At 44.7% G+C, this 24,971-nt stretch overlaps 1 long non-coding RNA gene across 1 annotated transcript; it reads left to right on the top strand.

The window, feature by feature from the left end:
- Window positions 1–640: 640 nt before the first annotated feature.
- LOC127310836 (uncharacterized) lies at window positions 641–2,762 on the top strand. Its single transcript, XR_007857408.2, has 2 exons — window positions 641–1,364; window positions 1,456–2,762. It is a non-coding gene; the product is annotated as an uncharacterized lncRNA (long non-coding RNA).
- Window positions 2,763–24,971: the final 22,209 nt, after the last annotated feature.

The raw sequence follows: 24,971 nt of genomic DNA, 5'->3' as shown, positions 1-24,971 counted from the left end.
ACGCTACACGGAAGAAGAGCAAATGCTACATGGGCTCAGGAACTACCAACATCAAGGTATGCATGTGCCACTAAATTGCTGAACTTACTGCTATAGTAGGCCAGGAGATGTCTGTATGTCCTCTTCCCGCTGCACACTTTAGGCCTGTAAGCAGTAAGGAAGCGTTGTGTGTTGTGTCAACTCTATTCCCCTTATCACCTAAATAATTATGGCCTGGTAGGTAAAACGTACTTGTAGAACTTCAGAACCTCTTCAAAGGCACATCTTGGTCTGACAGAGGGCTTGGAGGTTATGTAGCATCGTGTTAGTGTTTTTGTACTTTAGTTCATGCATGCAGTTTGAAAGTTGATGCAAATTGAGGTCATTTATGTGCTGTGAAGATTAAATATTAAACATATATGTGCGAAAATCTCAAGTATGATATTAGCACTTTCACCTGAAAATGTGTACTCCTGGGAACCAACACTTGGAAATATCATCCATGGGTCATCACTCAGTGTCATTCCAAAATAAAATCGAAGTAATATTAGTTGTTTCACTTTCAATGTTTTTTCTCAACTCTTGTCGTATATGTGCCATCAGTGGTATTGGTAAGCAAATTGCAGTAGCTTTGTAATAGGGGGGGGGGGGGGGGGGGGGGGTTCAGTTTATATCATAGTATTGGTACAAATTAAGACATTATGCTCCTAAGGCTTTACATGCTACACGTTGTATTACTATAAAGCATTACTTGTATGCTCTGATGGTGAACTGTTCAATGCAATGACTTTTAATTTGATTTCACATTATGTACGGTCTACATTTCAAGTTTCCAAGGCCTTAAAAATGCTATAGTTCTTACAACACCGCTAGTTTTAACATCAGGTCATACATAGGTGCAAAAGAATAACCATGCACCATTTGTAGTACTCCATCCAGCAATTTAGTGTATAGATACATCCAAATTTGGACAAATCTACGGCATCCTTTTTGGGACGGAAGGAGTATGTTATTTTTGGCATTATCCTCCAGCAACTTGTGCAACTCACTAGTACCCCAGCACTGCATTATCCTCCAGCAACTTATGCAACTCAAGAGTACCCCAGCACCATCCAGCTAACGCTTGGTGTTTAAAGGCCTAGTTTTTTTTTTTGCTTTAACATTTGAATATAGGATGAACCTGATTGGTTTGAAGCAATTAAATATGGCAGTCCTCAACAACATGTCTTGTTGCTTTATTACTGTTTCTGGTCCTTGTCTGTAAATTATTACTTGCGATAACACAAGGGTGGTGAGCAACACCCACAGTTTCATTTGATGACTAAAATCTAGGCCTCGTAGAAGGACTGAGCTAGTTAGTCGGGAGCGTTTAACAGTTGCATCAGGTTGTAATATTTTTCTTCTCTCTGCCCGGTTCAAATCTTACATTGGATTGTGTGGTCTGTTAAATTTAGATGATAGTTTTGGTTATTGCAGGTGTAACGACTTGCCATACGTTGCTCTTGAAGAACCCATGTGTGGTGAGCCTGCGGGACTTTTGTCCATGGTACCAGGTTCGTTTTTTCGAGAGTTGTAGGCTTGTAGCTACTGTAATTGGGTAGTTTTGTTTTTGTTGCTATCAGAAGCACGGTAGATAGTTGATTTCTATGGTCACCGGTCGGATGATGCAGCTGGAGCTTGCATGCAAGTCGCAGTTGAGCCAAGCTGACAGTGATGTCAAGTAAGTGCATCATGTCTCATACGGAACTTGTGACTGTTGCTCATGCTCTTGTGAGAACTTCTGGTTGTCGCGCCATGTCTGGAACGTCAACAGCCTAGACATGAGGTCCTGCCATGATGGGCTCAAACAATCTAGGGGAACTCAATTTATGTCCCAAGTAACTCCTAGGGCACATCTAATAACTTACTGACACACATTGCAAGGTAAAAACATCTTTCTCGTTGGATTGTGTGGGATCAAGATGCCATGTACTGTGCATTTCCATAGAATTTTAAAACACATGACTTGTTTCAGTAAGAAATGCTGGTATATTTGAAAGGAAAGAAACCCATGGATTATTAAGGAGACAGAACAGAGAGATAGATTCTAAGTGCATTTGATTTTTCAAAGAAAAAATAAAATAAGGTTTGAGCTTATGGTAAGATTCTTATGGAATGGAGTTTATAAAATTTTGTATGAATTGTAATCCTCTTAAATTCCTGCGAAATTCATTCAATCTAAAGAGGCCCTTAGTTTCTACCTTACCATTCTTCTGTTCTGCGTGTAAGAGAAGAGAGGTCCTCTTCTCTTCTGCGTGTAATTATCTTACCCAAAAGCTCTTTGGATGAGTGAGAAATTGGCGTTCTCATCACTATTTGTTCTACTTAAGCCTTCCCTTCCATAAGGTTCCTCTCTGGCTATCATAAGATGTTGCTTCATAATTTTCATCCACTTGCTGGTAGTATTCTATCCGAGGAGTTGATTCCTTTTACCAACATATACCAGCTACGGACTCTTTCATAAGTTTTCAACTCTTTTACCCCTGGTATTCATCAGGGTATCCTGTGGTTCCAATACGTCACCTTTTTTCCTAGTTCATGATGCTTCCATGAACCTATGTCTTGCTAACTTCTTCAACTTCACTGGCACTAACACCTCATTCGAATGAACAAGTGATTTCTCGCACCTTCTCTTCATACATATTCGATACCACGGTTTCACCATACCAGCAGTGGTCTGTACTAATTGAATTTTCTTCCTCTGGGGTTTGAATTGCAAGAAATCCATTAGCTAAATTCTTGGATGTTGTCTCTTAATTGACTTCTTTTGCATTCCCTATTCATAGTGATTATGGATCTGATCCTGCTTCTCCATATTGGGTAGTTGGGTTGTGGAGAAAGTGTCTTCCTCTATTATATAGGAAATGTGAGCGAGAATAGGGTCGTCTGTGAGGCCCACGCTCTCAATTATCTGTATTCCAATATGACTGTAATACCAACAAACTGACTTGTGGACCCTCCTAGAAAAACTTCCCATCAATTATTACACACAAAATAGAAATATACTATAGACACGCATACACAACATTTTTGTACTTATACATAAGCAATGTTAACAAAAGAAAGCGGTAATGATAAGCTATTTCGTGTACACAAGGAATAATAAGCCCGTCAATCACCGTTGGGTGGGAGGGGGTTGACACTCGTCCTTGCTCCTTTATCTCAGGAGTCACCTGGTGACTGGCGCTCTCCTTTTCTTTGTTGTCGAATTCTGCTTGGGACTGTTAGATTATTAGGGAATTTCATTAGGGAATTTCCGAGTGACTTTAATTACTGAAAATAACATTACAGATGCACTAGCATATTTAACTACACACACCAGGAACAAGTAGCAGTGCATGTTAAGAGAGAAAAATCGTGTACATCGCGATCGAAAAGGTTGCACTAGCACCATCACCATGGCCATTGTTGATATCGCCCATGTTGTAGTCGGATTTGTTGAGGAAGCATCTGAACTGGCGAAGAAGAACACGAACATTAGCAAGCAATCGCGCAAAGACGTTTCCCAAAAACTTTATCGCTCGCCTCCCGGTGCAGGATCTCAACGGACGGGGTTTAGGAGGCCTGCTCTCCCGCACGGCGGTGTACGCAGTCCTCGGGATGGGGAAGACTAGCGAGTAGCACAACAAAAAGATTTCTCGAGATAGACAGATGAGATAGAGCTACGCCCTAGACCAGTTCCGTCTCTTGGTATAGGCTTCCACAAAAGGTGTTTCAAACTCGAATTTGAGTCACTTGGAGTGCACTGCTTCGTTACACACCTCCGTCGAAATGGATTTGGAGGAGGTTGCCGCTTCAACAACCGACGCTACGATGTTGGCTGCTACATCAACCGTCGCCACGTCGAAGGAGGATACCGTGCACGCCGCCATGGTCCAAGCCGTTTTCGCGGCCGTCGCCTCGTCCAACAGAGTGGTGCCAGCCGGTCCGACGAATGGCGTCGCACCACCGTCGGTGCCTTTCGCGCCCCTCACACCCCTTGCACAGGTGGCGCCCGACTGGCTCCTTGCTGGTTCAGCATCGCCAATGCTCGGGATGAGTGAGAATGCTGAATATGAACTTTCTTTGTGCAACCCTGCAACCAAGTAATGCCTAGGCCACAAAGTTGCCGCACACGACCATCTATTGCCTCTATGCATCTGCGGTGTCGCGGAAAACTGGACTACAATACTCCTAGCACGGTAGTGCCACTGCCCACTGTCTCCACTGACGCGCTCGCCTCCCACTCCTCCCACGCGCATATGTGCCATATGCACTAAAATACTATCAGCGCCATCATCAGTCTGTACACTGGTATCAACACAAACTGGAACTGTAGCACATGCTGCAACATCGTCATCAACAATAGGAATAGCTTCATCTGGCTTGTCACCAACAAGAACTGGCTTGTCATCTACATGCATGGCTGAAACATCACCAACATCTCGGAACATTATGCACCTCATGCTGCACTTTAGGCTTGTGCAACTTCTCCTTGCGTACTACCAACTCCACATCGGACTTGATATGATCATCACCCATAGGCTTCAAAGAATATGTATTTACTCTCCCAACATGTGTCATATTACGATCATACTGCCATGGATGCCCAAGTAGCAATCCACACACCTTCAATGGCAACACATCGCACTCTATTTCATCAACATAATCATCAACTGTAAATGGCACACGCACCTTATGAGTAATCTTTAGCATACCACAACTATTCAACCATTCAAGATGTTTAGGTTCAGGAAGACGCCATGTAGAAAACCCTAATGCTGCCACCATCGCCTTGCTTATGTCATTAGTACAGCTACCACCATCAATCATCAACTTGCAAGCCTTGCCCTTTATAATGCTCTGAGTCTGAAACAAACTCCACCGCTGACCCTTGTCAACTGTCTTGCAAGTATTGTCTTGTACCTTCTTGAGTTGCATATTCAGCCCACTCAATGGTACATCCTCCTCCATAGTCACAGTAGTGCCCATGGTATCAGAGCCAGGTTGCTTCTCTTCTGAAGATATCACCTTGCCCTCAGTGACTGTCCGTACTGGACCAACCTCCTGAATAGGAACTATGCTCTTGCCAACTTCCTTTATTGCATGCACAACTCTAGGAGGCTGCTCACTTTTCTCCATATACGGTAACACAAAACCATCATGAAGAAAAGTTTTGAAGTCCTCCCAAGTACAAGCAAATTCTCTTCTGTCAAGCGCATCAAACCACCAATGGTCTAACTCCTCGTCCACACGCCGGTGAGCAAGGACATGCACATCATACCCGCTGAACTTTCCATTGTATCAACAACATTGATTGAAACCCAATATCATGTTCTTTTCCCAATGTTCGTACTCCTCAACTATCGCGAGATGGTGCAAATACCAATGAAGCTTGGCTGCTTGACACTCTACTCCCTTCCGGATGTCAAGATAATCATTGCAAACAACATTGGATATCTTACTATGAGAACATCGCATGCCTAGAACATCGCCTGGAAAAGAATCCAACACAGCAGAATGCTGAAGTGCGAGCCTGGTTACTAGGAATTCCGGACTGGGATCCGGTTCTGCTGGCCTGGGTGCCGGCTGGTCCGGCCTGGGAGCCAGTTGGACCAGCCAGGGAGCCGATTGATCCGACCTGGGGGCCGGTCTGGCCGGGCTGGTTACCGGGCGGATGGGCGAAGCCCCCTGGACATCGCCCCGGTTGGCATCGACGTACATGCCGGTTTTTGCCGGGCTGGCCGGTGGTGGGGCAGATCTGGCCGGGCCTAGGGCTGGGTGGGCCAGTGGTAGGGCCGGTTGGCTAGGCTTAGCACAAGATGTTGCCCGAAACTGCATCTTCTTCCCGATTCCAAACCTCGAAATTCGTGATTTCGCCAGCAAAAACTACCCGAGACGGTGGAAAAACTGCGCCCCAACAACACAAAACTTCCTCCACCTCAACCTCCTTCAACCTTGAGCCAATCTCCTCCGATGCAAACCGATCCGATGAGATCAATCAACACAACCTCGCCGTGAGCAACCTAGAAATCTGATACCACATGATAAGGGGAATCCCATCAGATCCTCCTAAGGTGTTCCCCGATCTTTCACAGCGACAACCCGGGATAGTAGATGCTCCCAACAACGCGATGAACGCAACCTGGAGAAGAGGGGCGAATCCAGCAAGCAACGGATCGATGAACGATACGCCTCAAACCTGAGCTAGATAATCCTTGATGAACACAAGAACCTTCGTAGGGAATATATTACGAACTAGATAAACGGCACCGTCGTACCCCCGGAGGGATGATACACGTGATCACACGTAATAGTTTTAACCTAAACTTGTCTAACCTAAAACCCTAACCGTGCCAGCCCTTATATGAGGGGGTTGGCCGGCCAAGCCTAGTGGGCTTGCCTAACTTGGTTTGGACAGGCCCAAACCAAAACTAACTCGACTTATTAAAAAACCTAATTGGCCCATATGTGACCATTATATAAAATAAGATAACTAGACTGATGGAGTCCTGAAATTGGGCTTCACATCGGCCTTCATGCCCATATCAGGTGAAATTTCACCTCACGCAACTGCTCACCCTCTCCCTCCCCCCCCGCGCCGCCACCACACTCCGCCGCTGCCACCACACTTCGCCCCCGCCACCGTCGCACCGCTCGATTCGGCTAAGCCCGACATCCCGGAGCTAGCGCATGTCGCCTCGCATCCCGCCCGCTGTTCCTCGCCTAGCTCCGGGTGCTGCCGCGTCGACCGAATTGAGGATGAGTTTCGGTGACGAGTTTGTCGACGTTGATCCGTTCAAATCGTCGAGCTCGGACGATTTGACCTCGACGAGCTGCTCCAGGACGACGAGGTGGAGGCCACCATCCTCCTTCTCCCCGTCAAGGAGCTGGAGGACCGCACACACATGTTGAATCGGAGGTGCGGCTCGGTGATCGGCCGAAACCACGTCCAACGGAATCGCCTCCTCGACCACGAGCAACTGATGGAGGACTACTTCGCCGAGGAACCTACCTATCCGCCGCATCTATTCCATAGGAGGTATCGCATGCGTCGTAGTTTGTTCGTCAAAATCATCAAGGCCTGCGAAGACAACTCGAATTACTTCAAGCAATGTAGAAATGTTGCCGGCGTGATGAGTTTTAGCCCCTTACAAAAAATCTCGGCTGCCGTGAGGGTGATTGTGTGTGGCATCTGTTGTGGATATACTTCATAGGTATACCATCGACATGGTCCGATTCCGGCAAGCCCGGGTGGCCCACAGATGGTCGTGATGGCTTATGGCCCACCGGGCAGCCCAGTTGCTGTTGATCCTAAAGGATGAAGTCCAGCCCAGGATAGGGAAGCCGGATCCCAACCGACCATCGGAGGAAGTCGGATCCGTGAAGGTCCATGTGGAACCCGGATCCATGGAGGCCCAGGAGTAACCCGGATCCATGGAGGCCCAGGAGTAACCCGGATCCATGGAGGCCCAGGAGTAACCCGGATCCATGGAGGCCCAGGAGTAACCCGGATCCATGGAGGCCCATGTGGAACCCGGATCCAAGATGCATCGTAGGGAGGAAGGCAGATCCTTGACGTACACGGCAAGACCTTGTACCGTAGTTAGGCAACCTGTAATCCGGCTAGGACTCTCCATGTAAACCCTAGATCCGTGCGCCTTTATAAGCCGGATCCTGGGAGCCCTAGAGGCACGTTCACGTTCACGTGCACGTTCAGAACAACCACAACTCATTGTAACAACGCGAAAGCGCCCAGATAATTCCAGACAAGCAGCAGTAGGCCCTGTCATCGTGCAGGTGTTCCGAAGCTGGGTAACTCGCGTACCACCGTCCCGTGTGCACTCCGCCCTATGGCCCCTACTTCTTCTCCCCCTCGTGAGGATCCCTCCTCCGAGATACCGTCGATTAGGCAACGACAGTTGGCGCCCACCGTGGGGCCTGCGGCGTCTGGAGGCCGGAACCGGGCGGGTTCCACATCTTCATCTGCGAGACCGTTGATTTCGACGGAAACGCACTGGTAAGTAATGTAGCTACGACCGCCGCCGAGCAGGACGCAGCTGCAAAGATTCGATCTGAGTTGCTGGACCTTCCTAAGGAAGACTCCACCTTAGATCTGAAAATTTCAAATTCTGGTTTCGGTAGCCGGATTCGCGCCTACGTTTTTGGTAGTCGGATCCGCACCTATGTTTTTGGTTGCCGGATCCGCGCCTACGTTTTTGGTAGTCGGATCCGCACCTATGTTTTTGGTTGCCGGATCCGCGCCTACGTTTTTGGTACTCGGATCCGCATCTATGTTTTTGGTTACCGGATCCGCGCCTACGTTTTTGGTACTCGGATCCGCACCTATGTTTTTGGTTGCCGGATCCGCACCTACGTTTTTGGTAGACGGATCCGCACCTATGTTTTTGGTTGCCGGATCCGCGCCTACGTTTTTGGTACTCGGATCCGCACCTATATTTTTGGGTAACCGGATTCGCACCTCAATTTTTGGGTAGCCGGATCCGCACCTCAATTTTTGGTAGTCGGATCCATACCTATTTTGGTAGTCGGATCCGCACCTATATTTTTGTAGCCGGATCCATACCAAAATTTTGGTATGTGGATCCGCACCTAAATTTTTGGAAGTCGGATCCACACCTAAATTTTGGTAGGTGGATCTGCACCACTGCGACAATCAATCTCGCACCGGCTCGACGGAACGCTGAAGAAAAACCACCACGACCGACGTTGATTCCGCTCCAAACAGCTAAGTGCATATTTATATTTAATATTTTAAAATTTTATGATCATGAGATTAAGATTGGTTCACTCATATCCTGAGTCTTTTACCGCTTTCGTTGTTGGTCATATCTTTCCCACGATTTGCCTTGCGCTCGTGAAAAACTTTGTACTGTTTTTGCCGCTTAAGGCTCCGATGCTGTTGCAAAATTTCCGCCTTCGGGCGTTAGCTTGAGTTTTTCGGCCTACACGTTTCTCGTTGTTTTATGTGTGGATTCCTTAGTAGTGACATCTCGGTACTTAAAGCCGACCTCATTTACGAGGTTCTTGATTGTTTCGCTATTAAGCGCTATCGCCTCGCCAGATGTTACGTGTTTAAAGTTTGCCGTCTCGCGAAAAGTCAAGCATATAAACCGTAAGAACGGATAAACCAAAGCACTTGCTTAAAACATATAAATTACATTAACTGTTCAAGATAGTCGAGTTGTTTCCGCCTTGACAGTTTTATGTTGTTCAACTCGCATAGTTTCAGCTTTAAAACATTTGTTCAAAGGCCGTTTTTGTTCTCGCTTACATTTGTTCGTTGAACATGATCAAAGAAACAATTTAATACAAATATGTTTTTATGTTTATGTATCGTGTACATGACACCTGGACGTACAACAATCTCCGAGGTTAGGCGGATCCATGGCGTGCACAAATGAAAAGCAACTTGAGTCTTGATTCCGCTATGCTTAGCCGGAACCAACCCTCGGGGCTGCGGTTTGATCTTAGGTGAAAAGTGTGTTTCCTTTCGGAGTATCGATGCTGGAAATTTCCGCCTAGATGCTTGGGATTTACGCTATTCCTAAGTCACATATAAAGATAAAGCTACTCTAAGAGCACCAAGCCGGATTTTCAAGTAAATTCACCTTGGCGCTCGGGGGCTACACCGATGAAGTTCTCTTTGGAGCAACAGGCCGGAAATTTTCCACCTTGACGCTTGGGGGCTAAGTTTCTGAGCATCGAGTCTCCTTGGAGCCAGCCGACTGAACGCTCGGGGGCTACATACATATGGTTATGTCAAGAAAAATTTCAAAGATGGCGAAAATCTGGCTAACTAGTCGGATCCGCACCTAATTTTTTGGTAGTCGGATCCGCACCTAATTTTTGGTAGTCGGATCCGCACCTCAATTTTTTGGTAGCCGGATCCGCACCTAATTTTTGGTAGTCGGATCCGCACCTCAATTTTCGGTAGCCGGATCCGCACCTAATCTTTTGTTAGTCGGATCCGCACCTATATTTTGGGTAGTCGGATCCACACCTATATTTTGGCTAGTCGATCCGAACCTACATTTGGCTAGTCGGATCCATACCGAAGATTACGTTGGATGGTGTCTCCGAAGAATCGACCATTGGATCATGAAGTTTCCGACCAATACTTGGTGGGAGATACGAAGGTTGGAGTCCTTCAAAATTCTGTCTTATTCGTTCCACCCAAAGGATGAAGATACATGCGCAAGCCGGGGATGGAAGAACGGTGAATCTTGGAGAACTCCGGGGGCTACTGTTGTGGATATACTTCATAGGTATACCATCGACATGGTCCGATTCCGGCAAGCCCGGGTGGCCCACAGATGGTGGTGATGGCTTATGGCCCACCGGGCAGCCCAGTTGCTGTTGATCCTAAAGGATGAAGTCCAGCCCAGGATAGGGAAGCCGGATCCCAACCGACCATCGGAGGAAGTCGGATCCGTGAAGGTCCATGTGGAACCCGGATCCATGGAGGCCCAGGAGTAACCCGGATCCATGGAGGCCCAGGAGTAACCCGGATCCATGGAGGCCCAGGAGTAACCCGGATCCATGGAGGCCCAGGAGTAACCCGGATCCATGGAGGCCCAGGAGTAACCCAGATCCATGGAGGCCCATGTGGAACCCGGATCGATGCGACGTAGGGAGGAAGGCAGATCCTTGACGTACACGGCAAGACCTTGTACCGTAGTTAGGCAACCTGTAATCCGGCTAGGACTCTCCATGTAAACCCTAGATCCGTGCGCCTTTATAAGCCGGATCCTGGGAGCCCTAGAGGCACGTTCACGTTCACGTTCACGTGCACGTTCAGAACAACCACAACTCATTGTAACAACGCGAAAGCGCCCAGATAATTCCAGACAAGCAGCAGTAGGCCCTGTCATCGTGCAGGTGTTCCGAAGCTGGGTAACTCGCGTACCACCGTCCCGTGTGCACTCCGCCCTATGGCCCCTACTTCTTCTCCCCCTCGTGAGGATCCCTCCTCCGAGGTACCGTCGATTAGGCAACGACAGCATCCCTGCGGATTACACCGATGAGTATCTTCGAATTGGCGAAGATACAACTACGGAGTCCGTGCTTAGGTTTGCTTGCATGATTATCAAGTTGTTAGAGCCAACCTATCTCCGAGCTCTCAATGAGGATGACACAAAAAAATTGATAGGGATAAATGAGAAAAGAGGTTGGCATGGCATGCTTGGTAGTCCTGATTGTATGCATTGAACATGGAAGAATTGTCCCAAGGCATGGCATGGACAGTATTGTGGGAAGAGCAAAGATGCTACCATTGTACTGAGGCTGTCGCATCACAAGATTTGTGGATTTCGCATTATTTTTTTGGTTTGCCGGATGACATCAACGTGCTGCAAAGATCCTCTTTATTTGCGAAACTAGCAAATAGGGAAGCACCCACTTGCAACTACAAGATCATCAATGAGATATTACCTAGCCAATGGCATCTATCCGGATTGGGCAACTTTTGTGAAGTCTATGAAGGATCCCAAGACAAAGTAGAAGTTGAATTTGCCAAAACTCAAGAAGAAGCTCGTAAGGACATTGATAAAGCTTTTGATGTTTTGCAAACAAGGTTTGCCATTGTTCGTGGTCCAACTCGGTTTTGGGACAAAAAAACCTTGTGAACATCATGATATGTTGTGTGATTCTTCACAACATGATCATCGAGGATGAAAGAGATCAAGCCTTCCCTGCTTCTATGACAACGTTGACACCCGAGTGCAACTCCAACGCAATCCCGATCGCATTGAAGCTTTCCTTGAAACGCATCGGCAAAATTGAGAATGCCAGTACCTATGCCCAACTCGTTTATGATCTGAAAATGCACCACAGGCAGCGACACGGCCATCGCCTTTGATCTTACCATTCCATTTTACGTATTGCTAAAACACCTGTTCATTTCTTTGATTGTTCGAAATTTTTTGTAATTTGGTTGAGATATTTCTTTATTTATTCTATTTTTCTAAAACTGTTGTAATAATTTGGTTGAGCTATTTTTTTATCTGTTGTAATAATTTGGATGTTTATTTTATGATCGACTGTTGCATGTTCATGTTTATACCATGTTGCATATGAATTCTATAACAAATCCTACTTTTACGTTTTGACTAGTAAACACGAGTTTGGTGTGTGGTTTTCAGTTCACGTGTTTACGGGCTCTGCTAGAGATGCTCTAACTAGGCTGTCCAAAGTCGAAAAGTGCCTTTTGGCACATGAGTCCTTACCAACAAAAAAATTTGCAGCCAGGTTGATAATAGTCGAGTGCCATTACTTCGTCGGTCCGAACCAAGAAATCCGTTAGAAATGTTTTGAAATGGATATTGTTCTCTCTTTGATCAAGGATTGCTATATAAAAAGAAGTGGAGTTTGAAAAAGGGGACGGAATGCTTAAACCGGAACTGCTAGAGGAATTAATTTTCAATAGCATAACTTGGGCTCCTAGAATATTGCGCCCTTGGGACAATCTATTTAATTGCAGGGTTTTGTTTTATTCCGAAGCAAAGATATCCGCGGGTCTGGTTCATTCGTCCTATTCTGATATTCAGGATATTCAGGACCAAGAGGTACTGGATTCTCTTTCGGATATGCCAGATTTTGATTTTTAAAAACATATTTCTACGATTTCAAAAAAATCTGAAATTAAATGTGCACATACATATAAACATTTCGAAGTTATGTTGTACTTGAGCTATACCAAAAATATCAATTTCTGTCAAAAATCTAAATTTTCCATCCTTATACACAGCTACAAATCTTTTATTTTTCCATATCTCAAAATACAACACAAATATTCAGATCATGTGTATTTATGGAATAAAGTTTATTATTTTTTAAAACAAAGAAGTATGATTTTAAAATATTATGAGAATCATGAGCACCGGTGCTCGGGTGCACCACATCTGCACTCGCCCAAAGTGGCTTATTCATTTACAAGCGGTGGAGCCACTCGTGACGTTTGTTCTAACCATAGTTTAATTTTCGTTTTAGACTACATTTATTTTAGTACTGTATTTCCGTAGAGTACTTTGTATTCCAATGTATGTGTGATGTAATATAATTTCATGTTTGTCACATGTTGAGATTCATTGTCTTAATTGAGTCTTTTGGCTAAGTATGAGCTCGAAGTGATAATCAAAATTCCAAGTGATTTCTTCATATTGATATATTGGGAATACAAAGTAGTGTGTTGATCTACTGCATTGCAGACTATCATCACTAGTGCTTAAGCCTACACTTTATCATATTTGACATTGGTTAACAAAGTGTGTTTCCAAACATTTTATTAAGTTGTGACACAAGGTCCTAGAAATATGAGTATCTACTCATTTCATGAGATTATACTCTCTAGTGCTAAGAGATGGATCCTAAATTTTTTTGGGAAGCATCTCAGACATGTCATACTTAACAATTTATAGTTCACACTAATAACTTCAAGTCCACTTCTTAAAATTATTGTTAATTTGCATACTTCTTTCCAACATCACCATTATGGATTTTAATTAACTAAACGTGAACTAATATTCTCTAGTGCGGTGTTGCAATAGAACACAAGTATTGTTGTCAGTTGCATTGTGTCAGCACTTTGATATAATAGAGATTTTATACTATATATTTAAATAATGTTTTCTCACAGAAAATTCTTCCTTTTTATATATAGTTTTTTAGGGGGAAAATCTGATGGAAGAGGAATTATGCCTTATGGATAGTGCTACCACAAACTCTATATTGAGGGAGTTAAAATATTTGCAAACGCTAAAAAAGATGAATGGAGAAATTTTAACTATCGCTCGGTAATTATTGGCACTGGACGTGCCATATTACCCTCCCAAACGGTACACAAGTGATAATTGATGATGTCTTTTTGTACTTAGATTCTGCACGTATCTTAATCAGTTATCGAGATATCTATAATAATGGTTTTCACATGGAAACCCATGAAGACAACAAAGAGGAGTATCTACTCTTCACAAAAGACTACGGACATGGCAAGCAAGTACTTGAAAAGATTTCTTCTCTCTCGTTCGGACTATACTATACGTACATCAGACCCGTAGAACTTGTTGCTTATAAGGTAATTTTTCAGAATGTTGTCGCATTCAAAAGCTGGGATGATTGACTAGGACATTCCAGCATCGGGATGACAAGGAAGATTACTAGAAATTTCATTGGTCACAATTTGCATGAGTCAAAATATCCTCAGTCATCCGACTTTGTGTGCACATTACATAGAAGCTAATTTTGAGGCCCTCGCACCTTAAAATACATGCAGAACCCCCCATCCAACCATTATCTCGACCATTTAGGTATTTCATGGTTCTAATTGACGCATCTACATGATGGTCACATGCGTGCCTTTTATCCACACAAAACCATGCATTTGCCAAGATAATAAGGGAAGTAATTAAGTTACAGGTCCATTATCCGAAAAGTCGAATTTAATCAATTTGCATGGATAATATTGTGGAATCTCTTCACATGACTATATCATGACCCTGGGATTGAAGTTCAGCACTCTGTTCCATACGTCCATACTTAAATTGGTTTGGTTGAGTCCCTTATCGAGAGGATCAAACTCATTGCAAGACCTTTGTTAATGAATTACGTCTTGCCAATCTCATGTTGGGGTCATGCTGTTGACTTAATTCAATTGCGATCTACTACATATCACAATACTTTCCATCCGCAATTGATACGTGGAAGTATGTGCTACATACATCCCAATCTCACCACCTTAGCGGACATCCATGGGTCCACATAGTAAATTGGGGATCTATGCGGGTACAAATCGCCGTCGATTATTAAGTACTTGGAACCCCTTACTGGGGATCTATTCACAACCCATCACGCTAATTGCATATTTGACGAGGAATATTTTCTGACATTAGGGGGAGATTTCAAGTACCAGAAAGAATGCCCGGAAATTGATTGGAATGCTATCGCCAGTTCAACCTCTGATCCACGTACCAAAGAGACCGAACTCTGAGTTCGAAAAATCATAAATATGGAACATCCTGCAAATAATCCGCCAGATTAATTTACTGATCTAAAAGGTATTACAAAATCCTGAAAACCGGCTAGAAACGCGCCTGAAAGAGTGGAGGTGTCAATCAAAACCACTCAACTCCCTGTGGGAGAGTAGTACGGCCTCTGTAGTAGAACCTGCTTCTAGCAAGCAATAAAGGAAAGATAGGAGAAAATCCTCCAAATAAGTAAATGCAAGTCAACTCAACGTTGACAAATACCTTATGGGTAGTATACATCCAGTGGAATGACAACCTCCACAACCCTGCTCCAGCTTGCACATATTGGCAGGGACATCAGAACATCCAGACTCGCGTGTATTTGGAAATCACGAAGAGTTACCAAGGGTGCATGAGGTGTCCACCAACTATATCGGTTCTGGAGAATCACTATAAGTCTACGATTGTCGACAGTTATTTTTCTGCTACAATTGCAAATACCCTTCTTAATGAGCATGATCCAAGGACTATCTTTGAGTGTGAAAAACGCTCCGACTGGCCTCAATGGAAGGATGCAATACAAGCAGAGCTTGCCTCGCTTAATAAAAGGAAGTATTCAGAGAAGCAATACCAACACCTCTCAATGTTTTCCCTGTGGGATTCAAATGGTTTTTAATCCAGAAACAGAATGAGAACAATGAGGTGGTGAGATCAAGGCAATGCTCGTAGCACAGGGTTTCACATAGAGGTCCGACATTGATTCCAATGAGACATATTCTCCAGTAATGAGCGGTATCACTTTTCAGTATCTAATATCTTTGGCAGCGCAAAATCGTCTGTCTCTGCAATTGATGGACGTCGTGACCGCATATCTTTACCGGTCACTAGATTCGTACATATACATGAAGGTTCCTGAGGGAGTTTCTGTCCCGAATGCAAGCGCAAAATGCAACATGTACTGTGTAAAGATGAAGAAGTCTCTATATGGTCTGAAGCAGTCGGGACGAATGTGGTTGAAAGGACACGTATGTCGCCTAGAGGGGGGGGGGGGTGAATAGGCGATTTAAACTTTTACGAGATGGGCTTAACAAATGCGGAATAAAACTAGCATTTACTTTGTCAAGCCCAAAGCCTATATACTATGGTTCACCTATGTGCACCAACAACTTATTCTAAGCAAAGGTTCACCTATGTGCACCAACAACTTGTGCTAAGCAATACAAGCAACGATGTGATAGCAAGATATATAACTTCAAGCACGATGGCTATCATAAGGTAAAGTGCATAAGTAAAGAGCTCGGGTATAGAGATAACCGAGGCACGCGGGAGACGAAGATTTATCCCGAAGTTCACACTCTTGCGAGTGCTAATCTCCGTTGGAGAGGTGCGGTGGCTTAGTGCTCCCGAACGCCACAAGAGGCTCACCTTGAGGTGTGGTTGCTCGATGCACACCAACGCCACAAAGGCCTCACCCCAAGATGCAGTACTCACACCACACACCGAACGCCACGAAGGCGCCTCACCTTATTCTCCGGTGACCCTCGCCACAAATGCCTAGGTCACGGTTCCACTAAGGGATTTCATTCGAGGCGGAAACCGCCTTACACAAAGATTGGGGCACACATCCACAACTTAATTGGAGGCTCCCAATAAATTGCCACAAAGGCCTAGAATCCGTCTAGGGTTCCAAGAACCCAAGAGTAACAACCTTCTTGCTTTCACCACCACGAATCACCATGGAGAACTCAAACCGATGCATCAAATGCAATGGCAAGAACACCACAAAGATGCTCAAGTCCTTCTCTCTCAAATTCCAACAAAGCTACAAAAGCTGTTGGGGGAATAAGAGAGGAAGAACAAAGAGGAGAACACAAAATCCTCCAAGATCAAGATCTAGTGGGTTCCCCTCACAAAGAGAGGGATTTGATTGGTGAAGATGTAGATCTAGATCTCCTCTCTCTTTTCCCTCAAGAATATGCAAGAATCATGGGATGAATCAAGAACTCGGGCAAGTTTTGAAGGATAACAATGGAGGAGAGAGAGAGAGAGTGAACCAACCAGCCCAAGGAGGAAGAAGGGGTGCTTAAATACCCCTCCCATCGAAATATTACCGTTTGGGTATGCTCAGGCTGGATTTTCCGGGCCGGGGATATTTGCAAAATATCCGGCCCCCGAAAAACGGCTAAGGACCAGAAAAAACATGCCCCAGGATGGGGGCCGGATTTTTGGCCGGATTTTCCCAGAGGCCGGATTTTTCGTGGGGGCCGGACTATCCGCCCCAAACTTGGGCCGGAATATCCGCCCCCCTGAAAACTGGCAGAAACATCAAACTGAAACGGGCATAACTTTAGCATCCGGACTCCGATTTTGATGATCTTGGGCTTGTTTTAAAGCTAGGAACAAGCTCTACAAGATCATGCAGGGAACCATCATAATCCAACAATGTAGGATAGAAAAAAATGATGAGAGGTTTGACCTATCTAAAAAAGACATACCGGTAAAACCTCCAACCTTGAAAATGCAACAAGTTGCCCGTGCAAAAACCATTCTTGATGAACTAGAGCTTTGTCATGAGAATAAGCACAAGCTCTAAATCATCACATGGATAAGATCCAAATAACAACCAAGAAAGATGATGCAAGGATGCAAAGGTTTGAGCTCTCCGAAGGATACGATCGAGTTACTCACTCGAGAGCCCTCTTGATAGTACGGCAACTAAACTATAAACCGGTCTCCAACTACACTATGAGACCGGTGGGAAAGAAACCCTATCAAGAGCAAACCTTATACTTGCGCATTCCACTTGAGCTCGATGATGACGATCTTGACCGCAACAAGATGGAACGCCTTTCTTGATTGTGCTTGCTTGACGAAGTCTTGTGGATTGCTCCCCCATAATCCACCATGGGGGAGCTTCTTCTTCGGCGCATCTTCACATATCCATGATCACCATATGGATGGCAAGAGTCAAGCAAAGGATTTCTTCGAGATGGCTCATCTTGAACTTGCACTTCATTTCTTCATGGCAAGCTTCAAGCTTATGATCTCTTCGAGTTGGCTCATCTTGAGCTTGCACTTCATTTCGTTGATGTCTTGAAGTTAACCTTGAGAGCTCACTTCATCTTCATCTTCAAGACATACTTGACACTTGATATCCTTCATCAATTTCTTCTTCATGGCAAGCTTTAAGCTTATGATCTCTTCGAGTTGGCTCATCTTGAACTTGCACATCATTTCGTTGATGTCTTGAAGTTAACCTTGAGAGCTCACTTCATCTTCATCTTCAAGACATAATTGACATTTGATCTTCTTCATTTGCTTCTTATTGCAATCTTGAAGCCAACATACGGTTCAAGCATTGCCTTCAAGCATATGATCTCTTCAAGTTGGCTCATCTTGAACTTGCACTTCATTTTGTTGATGTCTTGAAGTTAACCTTGAGAGTTCACTTCATCTACACCTTCAAGACATACTTGACACTTGATCTTCTTCATTTGCTTCTTATTGCAATCTTGAAGCCAACATATGGTTCAAGCATTGCCTATGAACAACTCCTACAAATATAACTCAATGCAAACATTAGTCCATAGGGATTGTCATTAATTACCAAAACCACACATGGGGGCTCCATGCACTTTCAGTGGTACAACCGACTTAGTGAGTTCCTTCTTCGCAAGGGTTACTCCAACAGTGATGACGGCCCATGTGTCTTCATCAAGAGGCCCTCTTCAGGATTTTGCATAATTTTAGTGTACACATCGATGATCTGAACATCAGTGGCAACACACAAGATATTGATGAAGCACACAATCATCTAAAGATATAATTTGAGATGAAGGATTTAGGTCAAATCAAATTTTTCTTGGGTCTCCAACTCAAGCACCTTCCCTCGGGAATAATGGTAAACCAAGCTGTCTATATCCAGAAAATACTGAAGAAATTCAATATGGACAAATCCTATCAATCCAAAACTCCCATGGTTGTTCCATCTGTAGACATAGTATTTTAGTACCATTGGAGTGCTGATGTATCTTACAAATTGTACGAGATCTGACCTCGCATTTGCAGTGAATCTATTTCTAGACACATCACAACTCCCACCAAACGCACAAAGAATCTACGTCTATTCTTTCAGTTTCAGACAGATCTGGACACAAATATGATTGGATACAGGAGGGCTCATGACGAGGTCTTGAGGAGGCTCGAGTCGGGCAAACTCGACAGTCGTGTGGCTGGAGACGTGCATATGTGCCACTTCTACCAGAGGTCTATCAGCAACGACTACGCCAGCTTCATGATGTTCAGGGGCAGCAAGAAGGAGAGGAAACGATATCGGTTGGAGGTTGAAGAACATGTTACTGCTGCACTTTGACTTTGTACTCTGTATGTGCGTGATGTTGCTTCTTAAGCAGCCTATCCTTTTGAAACTAGGGATCCCTTGAAACTTTGTGTCGGCTAAGTTATGAACCTTTATTGTTGATGTATTCTATGTCCTTATATCTGCATATCTATATTTATTTCTAGATGTTTGCTACCAAATTGGGTATAGGTAAGCATGAGAGAAACATAAGCTGCTCTAGATTTGATACCAAATTGGAAAAAATAATGAATGTTATGAGTGCACGCGCGAGAGAGATAGATAGATAGGAAGTGCTCCGATTTGTTTCCCGAATCGTCTAGGGGCAGAGCATATCTAGTCAGTGGCGGAGCCAGGAATTGAACTGAGGGGGGTCGAAACCAAGCTCTAAATTTTGTTTTGACAGAAAAGATCAAATGTATTCAACAAAAGAGGTCCAAACAGATTCAATATGCATATTTCATCAAGTACAACAACAAAATGACTATAAAAAACAAGAACACCAAAATAGAGCTACATTTTGATAAGATAGTATCATACCATTAAGTTGCATCTAAGCTTGGAAGACGAAATCCCCGCGGAAGATGACCTCTACGGTTGTTGTAGGAATGGAAACGTAGCATAATCTTCTTATCATCAATTTTGGCAAATTTATCTTTCTCAACATAGCAAATCATCAAATCATTGAGCCAATCATCCCCTATCTTGTTCCGAAGAGATGATTTTATATGTGATTTTTCTTCACGACGAACAAGAGCATATGCAACACTTAGCTTTTTATTTCTAAAATCTTCACAACTATTTCTTACATTGTTGTGAAAGCTAGTTGGTCCACTGTCGTCGTGGCGAACGAGCAGATGCCATGGGATGGCTTAAGTTGGGGCCGGATGGGCGCTAGAGGATTCGGGTGAGGGTTTTGGATTAGATTAGATGAACTTCCGGGTGCTTTCCTCAAGAACCAGAGGTAGAAGAAGAAAGACACAAGGAAGAACTCTGCTATAGATCCTTCTATTCATTGATCTCGTGAGATTATAAGTTTCTGGCTACAACATAGCTCGGAACCTAACATCTGCCCGTGATGGGGGGTGCCCCCTCTCCTTATATAGGGGAGAGGGTGGCTTACAGGGGAAGAAACCCTAGGAAACCCTAATGGCATCTTTAACTAGACAAACTACTTTACAAAGTAACTTTAATCATAGGTGACGCCGGTATCTTCTTTAATCAGGAAGGCTAACGTCCTCCGGTTGCTTTTGGCGTCACCTTCCTCTTTGGCGCCAGGGCTTCGTTTAAAGCTACTTTGCTTAGCTCATCTTTGTCCTCTAGCTCTGAGAGAATCTTTGACCAGTCTTGCCGACGTGCTACAGTGCACTTCTTACCGGGCTTCCGGTGTCTTCTTAGCTTATACCGGTACACCCCTCTTTGGGATACCGGTATAGATTTACTTAGCCCAAAGCTTAACTTGAGGCTCCGGAATAAACATTTAACCGGTATCTTGATGGCTCAAACCATCCGGTTTGGCATGCCTTTGGCATACCGGGGGTCATCCCCCCAACATTAGTCCCCGAAGCTGGTATAGTCCGGTGGATTTTATCCGACGGACCATGCCAGGTTCCTATATCTCAAGGTACCGGTTTAATCCTTTCCGGTGTTCAGTTTAGATCTCCCGACATCTTTGCCGGAAATACATCTTACGCTCTCTTTGCAAAGTACTCCCGGTATCTTGTGTTCCGGTGTTTTTGTCATTAAACTCTTCCTCGGTTAAGTCGAGAATTTCTCGGGAACAGTGCCTGTCAGAGACATGCGCACTGTATCTGACGCGCCAGTGCCAGGGGTCACTTCCCTTCGGCTTCTGCGCCCGTATTCATTGCGCCACACAGGATCCGGGTTGCCGTTCCGGATCCGTGCGGCTTCCCTGTGGCTTCCTATTTTCAGCGCGTGTATCTTCGCGCCACGTGGCGGCCCACGAACTGAACCGTCGTGGCCCAACGGTTATCAGCCCACTAACTCCTTCTCCTATAAAGAGGGAGTGCGGTTCCACTTCGTCTCTTTCCCCGCATTCTCCTGCTTCCCAGCGCTTCGAGCCCTTCGCCCCTTGCGCACTCATCGCCGCCAGTCGCCGCCAGAGCTCCACTTCCGACGAACTCACGCTGTTGCTCTTGCTGCACTGAAGCTCCTCGCCGCGGAGAGATTCACCGGTGCTTCTTTGCCGCCGCTGCTTCGAGCTTTCGCCGGCGGTCTTCAACCTTCTCCGTCGCCAGCCCTCGCCGACGTCCAGGAGCTCACCGCTGCTGTAATGTCCCAGGTTTAGAGACGATCGAGGGGTAGATTTTAGAAAGGGATGTGCATTGCATTGTAATTTACGGGGAAATTTCGCGCTTTTAAAACAAAACTGCATCGAAGGGGGACAAGTTTCTCTCTCGACATCCTACAGGGTTAGGGTTTCGAGAGTGCGATGAACTTGTTCCTACTTGTCTAAATTAGGGTTTTGAGAAGAGAGAAGTGGAATTGCATTGAAATCATAAGTTGCATGATTGAATTACAAGTTAAGTTGTTGGAATGAATTCAAACCAAATTTGAATTTGAATTTCAAATTCAAACATCAAATGATTATCACATAATTCAAATTTGAGATAATTTAACAAATAATTATCATTAATCAAGATTATAAGTAATACAACAATTACATAAAGCTCATTAAAGAAAACTTGAGCTTTATTGATAATCACATACATAATACATTGTCTTTACAATATTCAGAATTGAATTATGGAATTACAACACATTACAAGAATTGAATAAATAGAAAAAGAAAAAGGAAAATTACAAGTTATTTAAATGACCTAAACTACATTGTGATCTTCATGAATTCTTTGATCAAGATGATCTTGAGTTCATCTTGAGCATCTTCTTGATCCCTGCACACACACAACAAACAGAATATTAAGCCAAGTGGCAAAGCCACTTGGCAGGTTAGCAAACAATTGAAATGAAGAGGATATTATCAAGTCTCTGCCGAGCTGATCCAACCCACCAGTCCAAGTCCCAAGCCACACACACACAGGCAGCACACAAGGCTTGCTGCATGTGTAACAACACACAAGGCCAGGGGGAGTCACCAAAACAGCCAGGCAGTGCTGTCGACCAACAGAGCAAGCCTGGAACATATAAAATCTTGCCACAGTAAAACCTAGCCATTCCATCGATAGACTTGCTCTGGTAAGCCACCAAGAACACCAAGAACAGCTAGAACAGATAGAACAGCTTCACTGTTCAATCTGCTCCATAACACCACAGAATCCAATCAAGCTTCAGAAGCTCACAAGGAGGAGCAGGGCAAGCCAAACAAACCACCAGAAGCAAAACCTCTACATCAACTGAAATTCTTGGAGCTGGAGTGAGGTATACCAATCATCATGAACAAACCAGATGGTTTTGTTCATAAATAAGCATATGCACCAATCACACACAAGCAAAAAGGGTATGAAACCCTGGATGTATCATCACTTGGTTGCTAAACCAATTGGTGCCAGCAAATACAACTAAGGCTAGAAGGAAATCAAACCAGGGAACACTGGTTGTGACAACACAGTGTCACAACCAGAGAAATCCAGCATGGATTTAATCCTATGTAGCCATCCAGATCCACCAAGCACCTAATAGTCTAGCTTAACCATCAGACTGATAGGCAACATGTGCCTATCTTGTTTATCAACACCAAAGCCACTGGTAATTCACCAAGTGATTAGCCAGTGAGCATTTATTCATCAAAGAAAGCCAACACTGGTGGGAGCCACCCTAACAGCAAGGATTCACTGTCAGGGTTACCTCAACCACACAATCAATCCAAACAGTTAAGCTTTACACATGCATCATCACCCAAGTGGGTTCAGAATGGGCTAGGGTCCCCAACAATTGTTGGCATCCCTCTAGCCCAAGTAAATCAATTGATATGATCATCACTGTGTTACAGTTCACATCATTTATCCAAATAACAAAGCAAATTAAGCAGATAAATGAAACAGATAAGCTACTGATACACAGGGTCTTGCAAATGATCCAAAGGATCATTGCACACAGTCACTGAGGCTTGGACAAGCACCAGCACACCTAGACTAAGTCTGTAGAAAGCACATATAGCACCGAATGAGCACCAGTGAATCACAGAGAGGGGCACCCACTAATTCACAAACAAGAAATGATCATATGATCATCAGGGCTTGCTATAGCATGCCAATACATGTTAGAGCATCACTGAGCAGCAGAGCTTGAACCAGATAATTAAATAGCCACACATAATCAACAGTTGCCTCACAGATAATCAAATGGATGATTTATAATTGTATCCAAAAGCACATCAAATACATGATGTACCACTGGATCATGATAAACAAGTAAAGCACTTAGTGCTCATCACTAAATCATACCAATAAGCCAACAGTAATGCTCAGATGAGCATGCTCATGAATTTGAGCACAAGAACTAGCCACAGAAGCTCTGGCACTTGCAAAATTGCAAGAATTGCATACTGCAATTAAGCCATTGAAGCATATACGAATACACATGAGTGTCAGGCAAGCATAGAAACAAGAACAGAGGCACAGGGAAGAATTCTGGCAAGTGATGCAAGCTTTAACAAGCACATAGCTTAGCAATCTAGCACAGCAGCACACGCAGCACAGCAGCAGCGTAGCAGCAGTAAGCACGGCCACAGAGCAGCATGAGCACGGCTAGCCTCTCGACGAGGAGGAGAAGCTGTGACCAGAGCTAAGGAAGGAGGAAGAAGAACAAGCACACAAGAGAGAGGGAGAGATGGCGAACGTACCAGGGTCGAGCAGGCAGGCAACCATGGCGGCCACGGCGGCACACGCCAGGGCACGGCGGCGCCAGGCCAAGCCAGGCCATGGCGGCGCCACAGCACCACCCCACCATGGCAGCACAGCCACGGCGGCGCCATCACGCCAGGAGCTCTGGGAGCCGCGGGATCACGCGGATCCCGTAACCCTAGCCATGGCGAAGAGGGTCGAGGACGAGCAGGAGCGGCGTCTGCTCCAGATCGACGCGGATGGAACGGATCGCCGTCACTCGGCGGTTTGATTGCGCCCCATGGCGAGGGCCATGGCGGCCGGAGACCGCCGAAATCGGCCGGCGACGGTGAGGGCGACGCAGGTCGCCAGAGAGGAAGAGGATTAGGGTTAGGTCGAGGCGGCGCGAGGTGGTGAGGGAGTGAGCGACCGCTCGGGTCGGTTGGACCCGAGCTGGTCTAACCCAACCCACTGGGCTCCACTGACAGGTGGGCCCAGGGGCAATTGTGACTTTTCACAATTCAATTAAAAACCAGAAACTTTGAAATTCAATAGAAAATTGATAAGAGCTCTAAAAAAATAATTAAAAATATGAAAATGGATCAGCATAAAATTATCTATTTAAATAAAATACCAAACAGAATTTTTGAAGACAATTAAGAATAAGTCTTATTTTGATGATTTAAATAATAATTTAAATCACAAATATTATTTTCAATAATGAAAATAAGTCCATTAATGCAATTGGACTTTAAAAACACCTTGACAATATTTCAAGGTTGTATTTACTCTAAGATAAGTATCTCCAAATCATTCTTAGTATTAACCTCT

This window comes from Lolium perenne, chromosome 1 (assembly GCF_019359855.2).
Source record: "Lolium perenne isolate Kyuss_39 chromosome 1, Kyuss_2.0, whole genome shotgun sequence".
Classification (NCBI taxonomy): domain Eukaryota; kingdom Viridiplantae; phylum Streptophyta; class Magnoliopsida; order Poales; family Poaceae; genus Lolium; species Lolium perenne.
This window is presented reverse-complemented; position numbering and strand designations above follow the sequence as displayed.